Source organism: Octodon degus, unplaced genomic scaffold (assembly GCF_000260255.1).
Source record: "Octodon degus isolate 3935 unplaced genomic scaffold, OctDeg1.0 scaffold00199, whole genome shotgun sequence".
Classification (NCBI taxonomy): domain Eukaryota; kingdom Metazoa; phylum Chordata; class Mammalia; order Rodentia; family Octodontidae; genus Octodon; species Octodon degus.
The window spans coordinates 2,436,690-2,451,471 of NW_004524775.1; the positions used below are offsets into that span (position 1 = coordinate 2,436,690).

Here is a 14,782-nt window from a genome sequence, read left to right on the forward strand (position 1 = left end):
CCACCCCTCCCACGGACGGTGGGCGATCCTCCCCAGCCCGCCGGGGCCGCGCCGCTCCACCCCTCCCACGCAGGTCGCTCCAGGACACCCGCACGCACCTCTCCTCCCTTGTGTACTCAGAGCTTCACTTCACACTTTGGAAAAAAGCAGAGGGAAAAATTTAAAAGGAATTTCTGCCCCCAAACATTTGACTATTCCTGGCAAAATCCAGAAGAGCTGCCAAGAGTAGCTAGAGACTCCCATGAATGGCCCGGATAAATCAGTAAAAAAAAAAAAAATCCACTAATTATGATTGTAGAAAATAAAATGATGTTTTATCTAGGACAGGCTTCTATTGCAGGTCTGCGGAGGTGGCTGCTTGGAGTAAACCCAGAGCGAGAGGGGACGCTGCCAGTGCCTGCTGGCTGCATGCCACAGTGAGGAGACTACTGGCTCTCGCGGCATCGAGTCCGAGCTAAGGCCAACTGAAGGGGCTCCCCGGCCCCAGGAGGCAGTACAAGACCCACCCATCCCCACAAGGCACAAAGTCAGGAAGGGCTGGCTGCCCCTGCTCAGGTGCGGTGCTGAAGCAGAGCCACTCTGCCCACAGCACAGAACAGAGAGAAGCACCTACTTGGGAGGCAGGTCGTGGGGAGAAGGGCAGCGCTCCTGTGCACACAGACAGGTCCCACTGGCCAAGAAGGGAAGAGGCAGAGGTGACCTTCGGTAAGACGGTGGCCTTAGAGCGTGCAGGAGAAGGCAGCTTTGCAGGTGCGAGCCTGAGGTGGAGACGCAGAGATGAGCTGAGCAAGGGACTCGTGTGAACAGCTGTGGTCGCAGCTTCCTGAGCCTGGGCTCTCAAATCTTCCTGGGGGGCAGTGAACCCCTTTCAGGCTCCCCACACACATAATATCCCACACAGTCACACCCAGCGGCTTTCAGACCCACCACACATGCCTAACCCAGTTAGGCCTTGTTTGCATGTGGCTTTGACCCCACAGGCGCGCGCACACACACACACACACACACACACACACACACCAATGGGCTTGAAGGTCACATCTGTCCCAAAGGAGACCACAAAGCTCAAATCTTCCCCTTGCCAACATCAACGTGGCACCTCACCGCTGACCAAACGAAGACAGAGTGAGACTACCCAAGACGCAGGAAAATGAGAAGGCAACAGGTCCTCGGCACCCTGGGCTCTTCCCTGGACGGCCCGCCTGGGTCTCCCACACGACCACACTCCCAGTGGGCCGGTGCAGCCTCCGGCTCTGCCCACCGGCTCTCCTAAGCATGCTGAACCACCCTGTCTGGTGCAAGGGAGCTGAAGAGCGCACTCCCCTTGTATACAATGAAGAGCTCGCTGAAGACAGCTACTTCCTGAGCCTGAGTGCCCTTCTGTGGACCATTAGACAGACACAGAGGTAATGAAAGAGGCTTAAGTGTACAAAAGCCAAACCACACGGTAAAGCACCTAGGGAAAATTGACAAAGATTCAAAACACGTGAAGAAACATGCCTAATTCAAGCCAGATATCTTATTAAACAATAGCTGACTATGTAAAAAAGGGAAACTGTTGTTTTTGTTTTGAGTTTTCTTATTTGTTTGATTTTTTATGTAAATATTGTCAAGGTTTTATTGCAAACCAGTACTGGCTTACCACACACAAAAAGTTGTGTGGTGGGGAGGAGGGGTTGAGCATATTATACCCATGTTAATTACAATACATTAACATGGTGGTTTACATTACAAATAAGCCTGTAAGTTTATTTTTATTTTTTTTATTTTTTTAAGCCTGTAAGTTTAAATATACTAGTGTTATATAATTCAATGTACAGGCTTTCTTTATACAATACATACAGTTATCAGGAATGCAAGAAGAAAACACACACACACACATAAATAATGGCCATTTTACAGGTGACACTTTAAACAATGAAACACCAACGGCTGTGACCGACATCTGGGGCACTGGTCCATAAAAATCCTTTCTAAAAATAGAAATATTTGTAGCAGCAATGCTGTCTCTAAGCATCTGGATGCAAGTCATTGCAAGACTATTTCAATAAATTCTAGTTAATAGCTATATCTTACAAAAACAAAAACGGCCTACACATAAATTTATCTTCCAAATATGGAAGAAACAAACAATGTCCCACATTGTAGTGTCCTGCAAGTGTCACACTGATGCTTATAACACCCATCTGTGGTCAGGCACACCACACTCACACCACTGTTCATGCACTAAATAAATCCACAAGGAAAAATAAAGAACTGAAACACTCTGTGAAAGGAAACGCTTTGGCGCTAACATGATCTCAACAGAAAAGACACGTTTCAGAATATCTCTTATCATGGCCCTGACAGCCCTGGGGGTGGCCTTCTCAGACCAGCCTCTCCCTTCTACAGACACTGTCACACCTGTCGGGGGCAGCACTCTAATGCTCAATTCAGAGACGGCACCAGGTTGGAAGGAAGGAGAAAATGAAAGCCCCACGAGCTCGCTGAGGAGATGTGCTCTTTGAAAAGCTTCCAGCAAACGGTGTGCAACAGGGCTACCAAGCTTCCAGAAACGTGCAAATTCTCTTTAGGAAGTCCTGTCAGCTGGCAGCTCCACCAAAAGGCTCACTAAAACACTCACAGACACACAGAATCCTTCACAACCACCCTAAGACAGCTCAGAGGAAAGAGTCCATGGGAGGTGCATAGGGGAAGCCGAGGGACGCCTCCGCTGCCTCCTTCATGCTGGCTGTGATGAGGATGCTGTCGGGGGATCTGCCCATGGAGCTGGGGACAGGCTCCTCAGTGAACTCGGGATCAAAGTGCTGCAGGTCACTGGGTCCACTCACACTTGGGTTAAAAGGGGGAGTAATCTTCTTATTTATGAGATCATCCCAGTTAATTAGGGAGAAGAGGACATGACTCTTAATCTCCATAAAGTCATCCTTGGCACCGAGCCGCTTGGTACTGTCCTTCTGCAGGAGCCCCTCCAGGAGGTGCCTTGTGGAATTTGTAATATTTGGTTTCCACTGGAGGGGTTTGTTCAGGATGTTGTCATACATCTCAGCTGTGTTTTTGCTATAAAAAGGAGGCAGGCCATACAGCATCTCATACAAGACGGCTCCCAGGCACCACCAGTCCACGATCCTGTCACAAGGCTGCTTATGAAGCACCTCGGGTGCAAGATACTCAGGTGTGCCACAGAAGGTGGACATTGTCCCATTGCATTCAGTGTTCTCCTTGCAGAGCCCAAAGTCAGTGAGGACAATGTGTCCTTGGGAATCTAGCAAAATATTCTCTGGCTTTACGTCTCCGTACACGATGTTCAGAGACTGCAGGTAACCCAAGGCACTGGCTACTTCAGCAGCATAGAAACGAGCCCATGGTTCTAGGAAGCAGCACTCCCTCTGGAGGTGGTAGAACAACTCTCCACCATTAATGTAGTCTAGGATGAAGTACAGTTTGTCGACAGTCTGGAAAGAGAAGTGAAGTCCCACCAAGAAAGGGTGTTTCACATTCTTCAGTAGAACGTTGCGTTCTGACGTGATGTGTTTCTCCTCTTCAGGATTGCTTTCTTCTGTAAAACTCTGACAGCATAGAATGCTTCTTCTGCTTTGTGTCTTGCTAGAAGAAGCTTTCCAAAACTGTCTTTCCCAATCACTTTTAAGAAGTGGAAGTCAGATGGTTTAGCATGAGGATTGGATGACAGACTGAGGTTGATTGTTGAGACGGGCTTGGTGGAGGAGAAGGGGTGGCATTCATAAGCTCAGGCTTCTGAGGTTGGGAGATTTTCAAGACTGAGTGAACTTCAGGGTGTTTGCATGCATAGGAATTACTGGCAATCTTCTGAAAAAAATCATTCAGGCCCATCCTTTTTTTGCTTCATGAAAGCTTTCCAAGGTGATCTTATAGCCTCCTCCTTCATTTTTTGGGTGGAACAGGATATGAAGGTTAGGAGTGACTTTTCAGAGGTTAGAGTTAGAGCAAGTGAGGGCTGGAGGAACCCCGAGGGTGAGTGGGGGTGCCTGCGGCAGCTGAAAGCTCGGAGATGACAAGGAGCACCAGCACGAGGCACTCTTTGATTTTTTAGGACAGGGTCTCATTGTGTATTTTAGGCTGACCTGGAACTCACTGTGTAGCCCAGGCTGGCCTCACTCTCGTGGTGATCCTCCTGCCTCAGCCGCCTGACTGCTGGGATGGCAGGGGCCACCACACCCCATGTGTATCACATTTGTGTGTGTGATACATCTCTATCAATAGAACAATTTTAATCAAAAATCTCTTTTTAATTTTTTTCCAGTGACCTCTGAATTTTTATTTGTATGCTATTTCCCAAGGGCACCCCATTCCTGTTGCTTCAGTGTCTCAACAATTTGGTGTCACTGGTCTCAGACACTAATTTTCCATCCACGACTTTGCAGGTGGTGGTTCTCTGGACGGTTTGCACAGAGGTGCTGCTGCTGTCCAGGGCATCCCTAAGATTGAAATCCTCCCCATCGTCCAGCAGGCGGCATTACGGGGCGACCCCGGCCTCTAGCTTGACCTTGATGTTCAGCAGGGCCTCATACTCCCAGGCCTGGCACTGCCTCTCTGTTCGAGTCTGTGCCGGCTCAGACTCCAGGTGCAGCAGGACCCCACTGAGTTGCTCCATCTGCACAGTGTAGCGGGCCTCCAGGTCTCTCAGGCTGATCTCCAGGCCAGATTTCTCATGGACTCCAGGTCAGTCTCCAAAGACTGGGCTGTGCACTTGAGCTCTGTGAGTGTCGTCTCAGCAGCTCCAACCTCAGCAGACTGCAAAGTAACTACTGTGGTGCTCTCCTCAGTCTGCTGGGACCAGTACTTGTCCAGCTCTTCTCGGTTCTTCTGAGCCAGCGCGTCGTACTGAGCCCTGATGTCTGCCGTGATCTTGCCGAGGTCCTGAGATTTGGGCGCATCCACCTCCACAGCCGACCAGAGCCAGCAATCTGGGCTTGAAGGCCTCTGACGTCCTCCTCATGGTTCTTCTTCATGAGTATCAGCTCCTCCTTCAGAGTCTTGATTTCTGTCTCCAGCTGCAGCCGAGTGATCTTGGTGTCATCGATGACCTTGCGAAGCCTGTGGATGTCATTCTCCACAGACTGACGCAGGGCCAGCTCCATCTCATGCTTGACTCTAAAGTCATCATCAGCAAGACAAGCACTGTCAATCTGCAGGACGATGCAGGCGTTGTCCACAGGATTCGCGAAGATCTGAGCCTTCCGCGCCTCGATGGTCTTGAAGCAATGGCCCAGGCTCTGACTGGGGACCCCTTCTTCTCCAGGTGCTCCTGGATCTCGCTTTCCAGCCTCTGATTTTCCATCTCCAGGCTCCTCACTCTCTCTAGGTAGGAGGCCCGGTGGTCATCCAGGTCCTGCATGGTCTCCTTCTCAGTCTAGAGTCTGCCCAGGTCAGCGAGACCCCTGACCACTCCCCTGGCCAAGCCCATGGATGCCATGTCATCCCGGAGGACGGTGGACTGAGACATGGAGACCCGGGAGCCCAAGGCCCCAGTGCTGGCATAAGCACTACCAACACTGCTGGCCCGCCTGACTCCTTGGCCCATCCGAGCCCAGGAACAGGTCGGTGGTGGAGAAGGAGATGGGGCAGGTGGTGATACTCACGCTGCCCGGGAAGGAAAGCGAGAGACCGGGACTCAAGTTTGGGTTGCCTCGATTTTTAACTTGGATAAAATAATTTAAACATGGATTTAAAATCTGAATAATTTAGAGTAGCTGGCTATTAGGTAAACAAAGCTGAGCTATCACACCGCATTGGAAAACGTCTATGAAGCCAACATTGGTGGGTGAGAAATGCCCTAGGACTCTCAACAAAATGACAGTGGATCAAAGTAGAAACTGAAGCCTGAAACTGCATGTGTAAAGAGAAGGCATTTGACCTCCGTCAGAGAAGCAAGCTTCAGTGTATGGCGCCCAGGCAGCGCAGGGCTGGAATAGAGGGCTTGCCCTTGCATGAGCCCCACTGACTCGGGGCACAGAGGAAATGGAGGCGCCCACACATCAGCGTGCAAGACACCAGGCGCTGACCAGCACATGGGCCTGCCCGGGCCGCTTCTGACTGCCCAGGACATGGCACGCACCAGTTATGTCTGCTTCCCCCGCTCATGAGGCAGTCCCGTTCTGTGGTGGATGTGTTGCCATGGCAACCGGCCCGGTGAGGGACAGAAGACACAGCAGAGAAGTCCCAGCTCCATGTCCCCCCCCACGACACACCACTCAGAGCCCTCCCAGAGGCAGCCTATCTTGGCCCCTCTCCGTGCAGATGGCCATTCCCTGTCACAGGAAGGAAGTCCCACACTGAGCAAGGGCAGAGCTGACACTCTGAGGCCCATCTCCTGCTGCTCCCTGCAAGGCCCAGCTAGACACTGCCATCGAGTGGGCAAATCCGGTTCATTTCCTCTTCTGCCTAAGTGACTCGGGCCACCGATTCTGACACCCACAGCCAAGTGTCCTGAGCGAGAGTCTGCTCTGACTTCTTGCCCTCTTCCCACAGGAGCCTGTGCTGGTGTCAGGCACCCACTCTCCAGGCCTCTCAAGACCTGTGCTTCCACACCTGCTCTTGCTTAGAGCTCTCAGGCTCTCTATCCAGGAGGGATGGATAGAGCTCCGTAATTACACCCTCCAGGGCCACGCTGCCATCTCTCCTTCAGGCTCACCACTGCTGATATCAGTGTATGCCAGGTGAAGCTCCACTCTTCTCCTCTAAGACCGCGCCCATGCGTGGGCAGCTCTCTGGCCCCTCCAACCCCCTCACTCCTCTCATCTAAGCTGTGGCTCAGCCTGCTGATGCTCCTGCCAGGCCACGTCTCACCTGCTCCCTTTCCCCACGTGATGGTGAAATTTCACGTACTACCTGGACGTGGCATCTCTCGGCTCGAGAGACACCTAGGAGAGGAACAAGGCACCCTTCTGGGCATGTCAGGGTGAGCCACCAGGTGGCCCTGAGGACTCTGTCTGGCTTGGGGTTCCTTCCTCTCTCCCTGCCTGCTGGCTGCCAGTGTGGGCAGCTATCCTCACCACACCCTTTCTGCCTAGCAGTTGGCTGGCGTGGACAGAAACCATCGGCCAAATCAGCCTCTTGTTCGATGCATGTGTTTCAGGCACTCATCCCAGGGCTGGACGCTGATGGTGCGCCCCATCTGCCCTGCCGCTACCTGGTTTCCCTGCTACAGCTCTTGCTTTCTCCAATGTATACTCTAAAAAATAAGGACCAGACTGGACTGTTTCTGCTTGGAGCCTCCTGAGTGCTTGCAGTCAGCCTGCGTGAAATGTGGCCCTTGTCCTTGCAGGTCTTTCTGCACAGCAGGGGTGCAGCACCCCACCTTCAGGATCCAGGCAACACGGATGTGTCCGGGTCTCAGAGAAGGGACACCGTGCCGTTCACCTGACACGGCTGCTTCCCATTCTGGAAATGGAGTGCTTTGGGCTAGCGCCACTCATCCCCCTGGGCAGTCCATGTGCTGCACCCTGCTTGCACGCGCTCCTCCTCCCCCGGCGGCTCCGGCTCTGCAGACGGGGCCTGACAGCCTTGCACACTGCCTGCGTGCTCTGTCCTCAGCTGTCACCTGTGCTGACCGAGTGCGTGGATGCAAACAAGCGCACACTTCTCACACGAGCACTCAAGAAAGCTGTCCTGGCCCAGTGGAAGATAATGATTTAGCCACAAATACGCCACTTTGCAAAATAAAGAATATCAAACTATGTCAATGTGAGTGATGAAGTCTATTATGAAAGGGCTTAATTCATTGATTTTCAGAATAGCACATCTCACAGAAGGAATTCTAAGTTGCATTCCTTCCCGCACTCCAAAAAGTGCAGCCTGCATACAGACCGCCCCTCATGGCAGCCTGCATCCAAAGCCACCAGCCTTTCGGCCACCCACAAGCCATGAACTATATGCCATTATGTAGGATTTAGGAATTTCCTCAACATGTATTTTGCTCGTGGAGATTGTTCCAGAAGATAACTAGAGACACCTTGGGACCAGTCTCACCCACACTCAGCTTTATTCCATTTTACCAAGGCATCTGTGTTTTAGTCACTTTGACTTCTGTGTCACCTTACGGCTTTTGATTACTTTTAAATTATTTTAGTTTGTTCATTTCTCTTGGTACCATAACAGCTGGGAATTCGGAATTTCTGCATCCAAATAGTAATCTATTGGGGACATGCTGCCTACAGTCTCTGAGGCTGCAAGCGGTCCAGGTGGATCTCTTTCCAGCGGTAGGAAATTTGATAATATAAAGGTGCGGGGTGTTTCTCATTAGATCACCCATGTTGCTGGTCTTCAACTTTATATTTGGAGTCTGAACTTTTAGAGCAGAACGAAACCCTAGGCGCATTTCTGTCCAGCAGACTCGGACAGCCCAAACTGGCCTCAGCCACGCTGCCACCCGAGAGCCCTTCCAACTCGCGGAAGACAGCAGAGTCGCTTGGTCCATGTCCTTTGTTCCTACAGAGCTCTCAAGCCTTCAGAACTTCCTAGGAGTGACACGATCATCTTTCCTTCTGATGAGAACACTCATGGAAGCCCCTGGGTTGCTTCAGGCTAGGGGAGTGGCTGCTCCCCACAGAAAGTCGGGGCACAGCGAGAGGACCGGAAAGTCCAGCTTGTGCCCTCCAGGTTCCACGGAGAAGAGGTGTGCCGCTGAAGAGCTAATGAAAAGGGGCCGGTGTTTTACTCTGTCTTCACTAAATACACACACACGCATGCACGCACGCACACACACACGCACGCCTGACGGAGCAGCTCTGGCTGCCGTCGCGCTGGCAAATGCGCCCTGGGCTGTGAGCACGGTGCACCTCGAGGCCAGCGGCACAGGGCTCCGCAATTGTGGCTGCCCTGGACCTCACCTGCATGCTGCCCCACCTGCTGCTCATCTGCAGCCCTTACAACACCCCTTACAATAACCTAGTGATGACAAGGAAGGTGCTCTCCTGAGTTCTCACAGCCACTCAGTAAATCACTAAACATGAGAAGGGGGTTGCCAGAACCTGACCTAGCAGCCACGGTGGATAGCTGACCTGACACCTCACACCAGTGACTCAAAGGAGGGTGGTCTTGCAGTCTTGCAATCCCTTCCTCTGGAGCATCTGATAAGAGTTGCCATAAGAATTGAGTTGATGTAGACTGTGCCTAAGGAGAGTCACATGGAGAGAAAACATTCTCTCAGGCTTCACAGAGAGCACACTGGTCAAGCAATGGCCATGACTCATCCTCATGGCTGACACTGACGAAGGATCTACAAACTGCGGTACAGGATTTCAGGATAAATCCTGAGGGGATCTGACTGACCCTGTCAGATACAAAAGCTACATTTCTTGTTATATAGGTCTTGCTTTATCTTGCTTTTAACCATCCAGCAGAAAAGTATAAAAACGAGGTATAAAAGATAAAGTCATATTAATATGCTGAGTTGTGAAAGGCTCAAGTCAACAACTTCTGACGCTGCCAGTCCTATGGACAACCGACTACTATTATGGACTACTGGACTATATTGGATTATTTTGCTGAATTCACACACCTACAATATTTAAATGGCAATGGAATACCCATCTCTGACAAAATTAAACAAAAAAAAGGGTGGATACAAATGAAGGACCATTTTGTATCAGTATATACAAAATAGTAAGGATAGATATACAGCTACTTTCTCTTAATTCAATGAGAAGAAAGATTTGTACTAATCGTGTTTGGACAGGATATCATGTGTGCATCTTGTACTATGAACAACCACTACAGATAACAATATACAATGTATTAATTATTGAAACTATCCTATTAATCGGTTTTGAAACTGTCTCATTGCTATTTGTTTCTCAATAAAATTAATTTTAAAAAAAGAATCTAGTTGAATGACAAGACACCTGCTTAGTGCAGGTGAAGTGAAGAATTGGGTGGGGTGGAGGGCATAGAAAACACTTCCTGGTAGTGGCAGAAGTTCACTGCCTCAGCCTGTGTTGGCCTGTCTTCTGCAGGAACCAAGGCCTCCTGTCAAGGTTCAGGAGTACAGCCATCAAAAAAACAAGGCAGTGCACCAATTCTGGTGAACCATTCTGGCCGGTGCCATCTCCTAAGCACTTTGCCAAGGAGCCACAAGACACACCGAGTGGACAGCTCACTGCCCAAGTCAGCCAGCTAGGAGGTACCAATCAGACTGGCTTACTCCTGATGATATCTCCTGGGAAGAACTTGGGCCTTTCAGGTAGAATGGTGCGCAGAAATCATGCTGGGATCAAATGCAGCTGATTAAGCCAACTATGGCAACATGAATTCTTTACGAACATCATGAAGGTAGGGTACTTTTTTTTTGAAACTCTGTAGCACTTAGGATTCATCAAGTTCTAAGTGACAAAAACTCAGCCCAAAATGGCCCAAGCAAAGGGAGGTTTGGGAGGTCATATGAGCCACACCTCTGCAGATAACATAATGACATACGCCACTGCACTTTTGAGCAGCCCCACTGACTGGGTGGAGCAGACGCACACCTACTCTCAGATTCTAGGAGCATGATAGAATTAGGAGTGAAACAACCATTGTCATTTTTAGCCACTACACGTGGAGATGACTTGGTGCGCAGCCACAGCAGCTGAGACACAGGCGGTTACCAGGCCTTTCCTGGCTCTGGTGCCTTGGCCTCAGACCACACTCTGGGCTCCAGTACTGGCCTGCCTGGTTGCTGCCCAGTTGGTAGAAGGGACTTCACCCTCCAACAGCCCAGCAACAGCATGCTGGTGGCCAGCCTGTGTCGGCTGCCATCCCTCCGTCACTCCTCAGTGCTTATCCGGGGTCCCTAGTTCTGAGGTGACCAGGCTTCACTTACTGAGAAATCTACAAGTGGGCAAAATGCACAGCCTGTAACCAAAACGGGGCCACTGCTTCCACAAAAATCCAAGCAAACTCAATAAGCAGTAAAGGGCCTTTTCCTGCACCCTCTCTCCTGGCTCCCTCCTCATGGGTATCAGGCTTTCCTCAAACTGTCTGGAAGTTCTGTGCTCTCCAGACAGCCACACAGTCCCCGCACTCCTCACTGGCCCAGCTCCACTCTCAGGACCACAGATTGGAAGCACCAATCTACTAACTTGCCCAAGTGCCACCAGCCAACGCCGGACCCTGCGGGTCTCAGGGCGGACCAGCGGGGGAGGTTCCTTCAGGGCCAGGGGCTTGTCTTCCTCCCAGCACAGAAGTGTACCTGCTCTGAGAAGACCAAAGCCCACTTCTGCTCCAGCAGTGAGGATTGCCTTTCTTTCTGTCTTTAAAAAAATAAAATAAAATAACGTATGGGTGAGACAGACTTTGAAATTTAAATTCCACAAATATTGATCTCGCATCCATGATTTTAACCCTCAGGAAGAGCAAGCAAATTTGAGTGGTTCAATGAGTTTACAGCATTGTAATCAATACAGAGATGAACTTTAAAAAGCACCCAATATTACATTAGCATCTATTTGACCTTTGAGAAAATATGAATGTCTAGCTAGATGTCCCTGAAGCACCAGATACAAGGGGGTTTTATTCTGCTTTAACGTCAGTCAATACGCATGATCCTTCTGAATCCAACCAAACAAAGCAGCTGCACATGCCGCTTGGAGTATGCTATTCTCTGAACAGCACGTTCTCAGGATGCTTTTCCTACATGTTCATCTCCCTTACAAGCTTGTCACTGCTATTTAAGCCTCACAAAAGTTGTCATGTCCAAATAAATCTCAAACAAAAGCCAAACATGGTAACAAAAGCATTATTGGAGTGAAATTCCACAGTAAAGCTCAACTTAGTGGGTTTCAAAAAGATAATTTTAAAAAAACCTAACTTTGTAGATTTATAAATTAACCATTGACTGACCCAGGTAGATTGCTTGGGTAGGAGAAAAGTTAAGTAGACTAATTCCCAAGAAGAACATCCAGGGAAAAGTGCCGAGTCCAAGAACCCAGCATTAGAATGATCTCTAGTTAGAAACCAAGGCTCTCCAAAGAAAGCAAAATAACATTTGATCTTCCCTAAGAAGGCAGCACAGAGGAATCCAAGGGAATGGGGCCATGGGAGGAAGGACAGAGAGGAGGAATGGCTGCTGATGTCGCTGTCTTCAAAGGGGAACAGGGCTGGACAGCCAGGACCATGGCGGCCACCAAGGTTGTCTATGCCCACGCTGGCTATGACGACCTCATTGGTCAGCAGCAAGCACAAAGGAATCCACCTGGACTCCCTTCCTTAGAGGCGAGAGGGCACAGGAGACAGAGGACACTGTAAAATTCACAGTCCTTGTCAATAAAGAAACAAACATCAGTGTTGCTGCCCCAAGTGTGTGCTAACAAAAAGAGGCCAGAAAAACTTCATGGAAAAAAAAAAAAAGGAGAGAGTGATAAAGTTCCTCCAACATAGAAAGGCCATGGTAAGTGCTAAGCTACTGGAAAGTGGGCTCAGCTGACCCACACCAGCTGCAGAGAAAGGACAAAAGCACACGCAGAGCTCCAGGCAACAGCTCTGGCGAGCATCCTTTCTGGTGCAGAAAACAGCAAACCAGAAGGCAGGAGTGCTCAGCTGGAACAGAGAAGGGAAGGGGAAAGCAACAAGAGGCGGAATCTTGGAAGGCCAAAAAACAAAAACTTGACAGATTTCTTCCAAAACCACAAAAAAAAGAAAACCAGATTACAAAATCTGCAGTTCACTACACTGACCACAGAGGGCGCGCTGATGCCAGGAGCCTGGGAACCCAGCCTGACCACAGCCTACGCAGGCAGGAAAAGGGTGAAAGCACCCGCCCCAGGCTTTCCTGAGCGCAGGGGGCATGATCGCTGGAAACAGAGATGTCTCCAAGGAACCAAGAGTAGAGGAGGGGAGACGACGCTGCACCACCATGCTCTACACAGAATCACACACTCGCAGATTAGCACCCGAGACCACAACAAGAAACATGAATCAGCAACCCAAATGCTGAACGGCAGAATAAACAAGGACATAAAGAAATGAGGCGAGAATTAAAAGATGCACAAATTATGTCAAACTGAATGTTAGAGTATAAAGTGTTCCAGAAATAATATAATCAGATAAAAATGCAATAAAGAGCACTGAAGAAACAAAGAAAGCAAACAAATGGATAAAAATCATTTAAGTAGCAAAATAAATCTGAGAGAAATTGGCTGAAATGAAAGACACTATGACCTAACACAGGAGATCTACGAAACAAGGAAACAGAACACTTCAAACTATAACAGGAGAAACTTTCCAGAACCAAAGAAAACTGCATGCTGTGGTGGAGAAGGTCTGTGGGACACCTGGGAATGTTGTAGTAAAAATTTTAGACTTCAAAGATAAATTTTAAAATCCTCCAGGCCTCCAGCAAATGATCAAATTTCTTAAAACAGTAAGAGAATTCAGGGGATGGAGACACATGGCTGAAGAGAGGAGGAGCCTCGTTCAGGGGTTCTCGGAGAGACCCAGCTGAAACACAGGCAACTGGAAGAAGGGGAGGGACACGTACCCTGAAACTAAAATCAATCTGACATAACAGACTAATACGCCTACCCAAGATCTAAATGCCGGGTGTCCTTCAAGGGCCAGCATTAGAATAATCTCTAGTTAGAAACCAAGAATCTCCAAAGAAAGAAAAACAGCTTATCCTCCTAAGAAGTGCAGCACAGAGGAGTCCAAGGGAGAATGCGGCCACGGTGGGAAGAACACACTCTGTAGAGAGTCTCTGACTACGACCAACAACTAAGCCCTCTTCAGCCAGAAGAAGCCAGCGAACATCACCCATTGCTCCTCAAGGCAGTTCTGGCTACTTCTGAGGGGGATGTTAGAGGCATAGGCCAGACAGAAATGTCCAGGCAGTCAGGTGGCACTGGGCCCTCAAAGCAGCCAGTGTGGAAGAAGAGACAGCTTCCAGCTGTGGGAGAGGCGGGCACCTCCCCTGTGGGTCAGATCTCCAGACAAAAGATCCAACAAATGACCCCACATACCTCCCTAGTGATGGACGTCAGGGACTGACATTCTAAACAAACATCAATCACCTTGAGGAAGGCAAGAAGAGTCACTAACCCAAGTGCCTGCAGAAGAGCCCTGGTTCTGTGCTCGTGCCCACTTGCTACATGCCTCGCTTCCCATGTGATCCCGATTTAATCAGTTGTACCCGAGCAATATGCTCACAATTGCATCAGGTGACCACAGCTGTGTCCCACCTCAGGCCCACCTTATGATCTCCCATCTGTGCTCACCTTGTGATACAGGGGCATGAAACTCCCAACCTGGAAGATACCTCAGCCAACATCATCTCTCTAAAACCAAAGAATGAATTTTAGGAACAATGCAAGTTAAGAGCAGAATATATTTATTAGGGGAAAGAAAGCTCCTGTTCAAAGAGAGGGGGCCCAAGTGGCTGCCCTGAATCTATCTTTTCCAAGGACTTTTATAGAGCAAAACCATATGATGAGGCAGGTTAAGGTGGAGAACATGAGAACTCACTTAGGTGGGGTCTGACTGCCTATCGTATTTCTAACTCAACTGCCTACAACACTCGGACCCTTAAAGATTTGCTCTGTAAAAATCTATAGAAAAGGCAGAGTCCTTGGCAATCCATCTAGGATATTCATATTCATTCTCTCTCTCTCTCTCTCTCTCTCTCTCTCTCTCTCTCTCTCTAAGTTTCTTTCCCCTCAATAAATATATTCTGCTCTTAAATTTGAAAAAAGAGACTAATACATCAAGCAAAACATAGATAAAGGATAAAGGACTTAATGAAATGGCCAGTCGGCCCACCTGGCTGCCTTTG

General features: G+C 49.4%; 1 protein-coding gene and 2 pseudogenes across 1 annotated transcript in view; all 3 read right to left on the reverse strand.

The window, feature by feature from the left end:
- The window catches only part of Oca2 (OCA2 melanosomal transmembrane protein), a 276,342-nt gene that overhangs the window by 72,024 nt on the left and 189,536 nt on the right, over positions 1-14,782 (reverse strand). The gene's annotated exons all lie outside the window — the stretch shown is intronic.
- Positions 2,586-3,976, reverse strand: LOC101587532 (annotated as a pseudogene).
- On the reverse strand, positions 4,340-5,563 carry LOC105743977 (annotated as a pseudogene).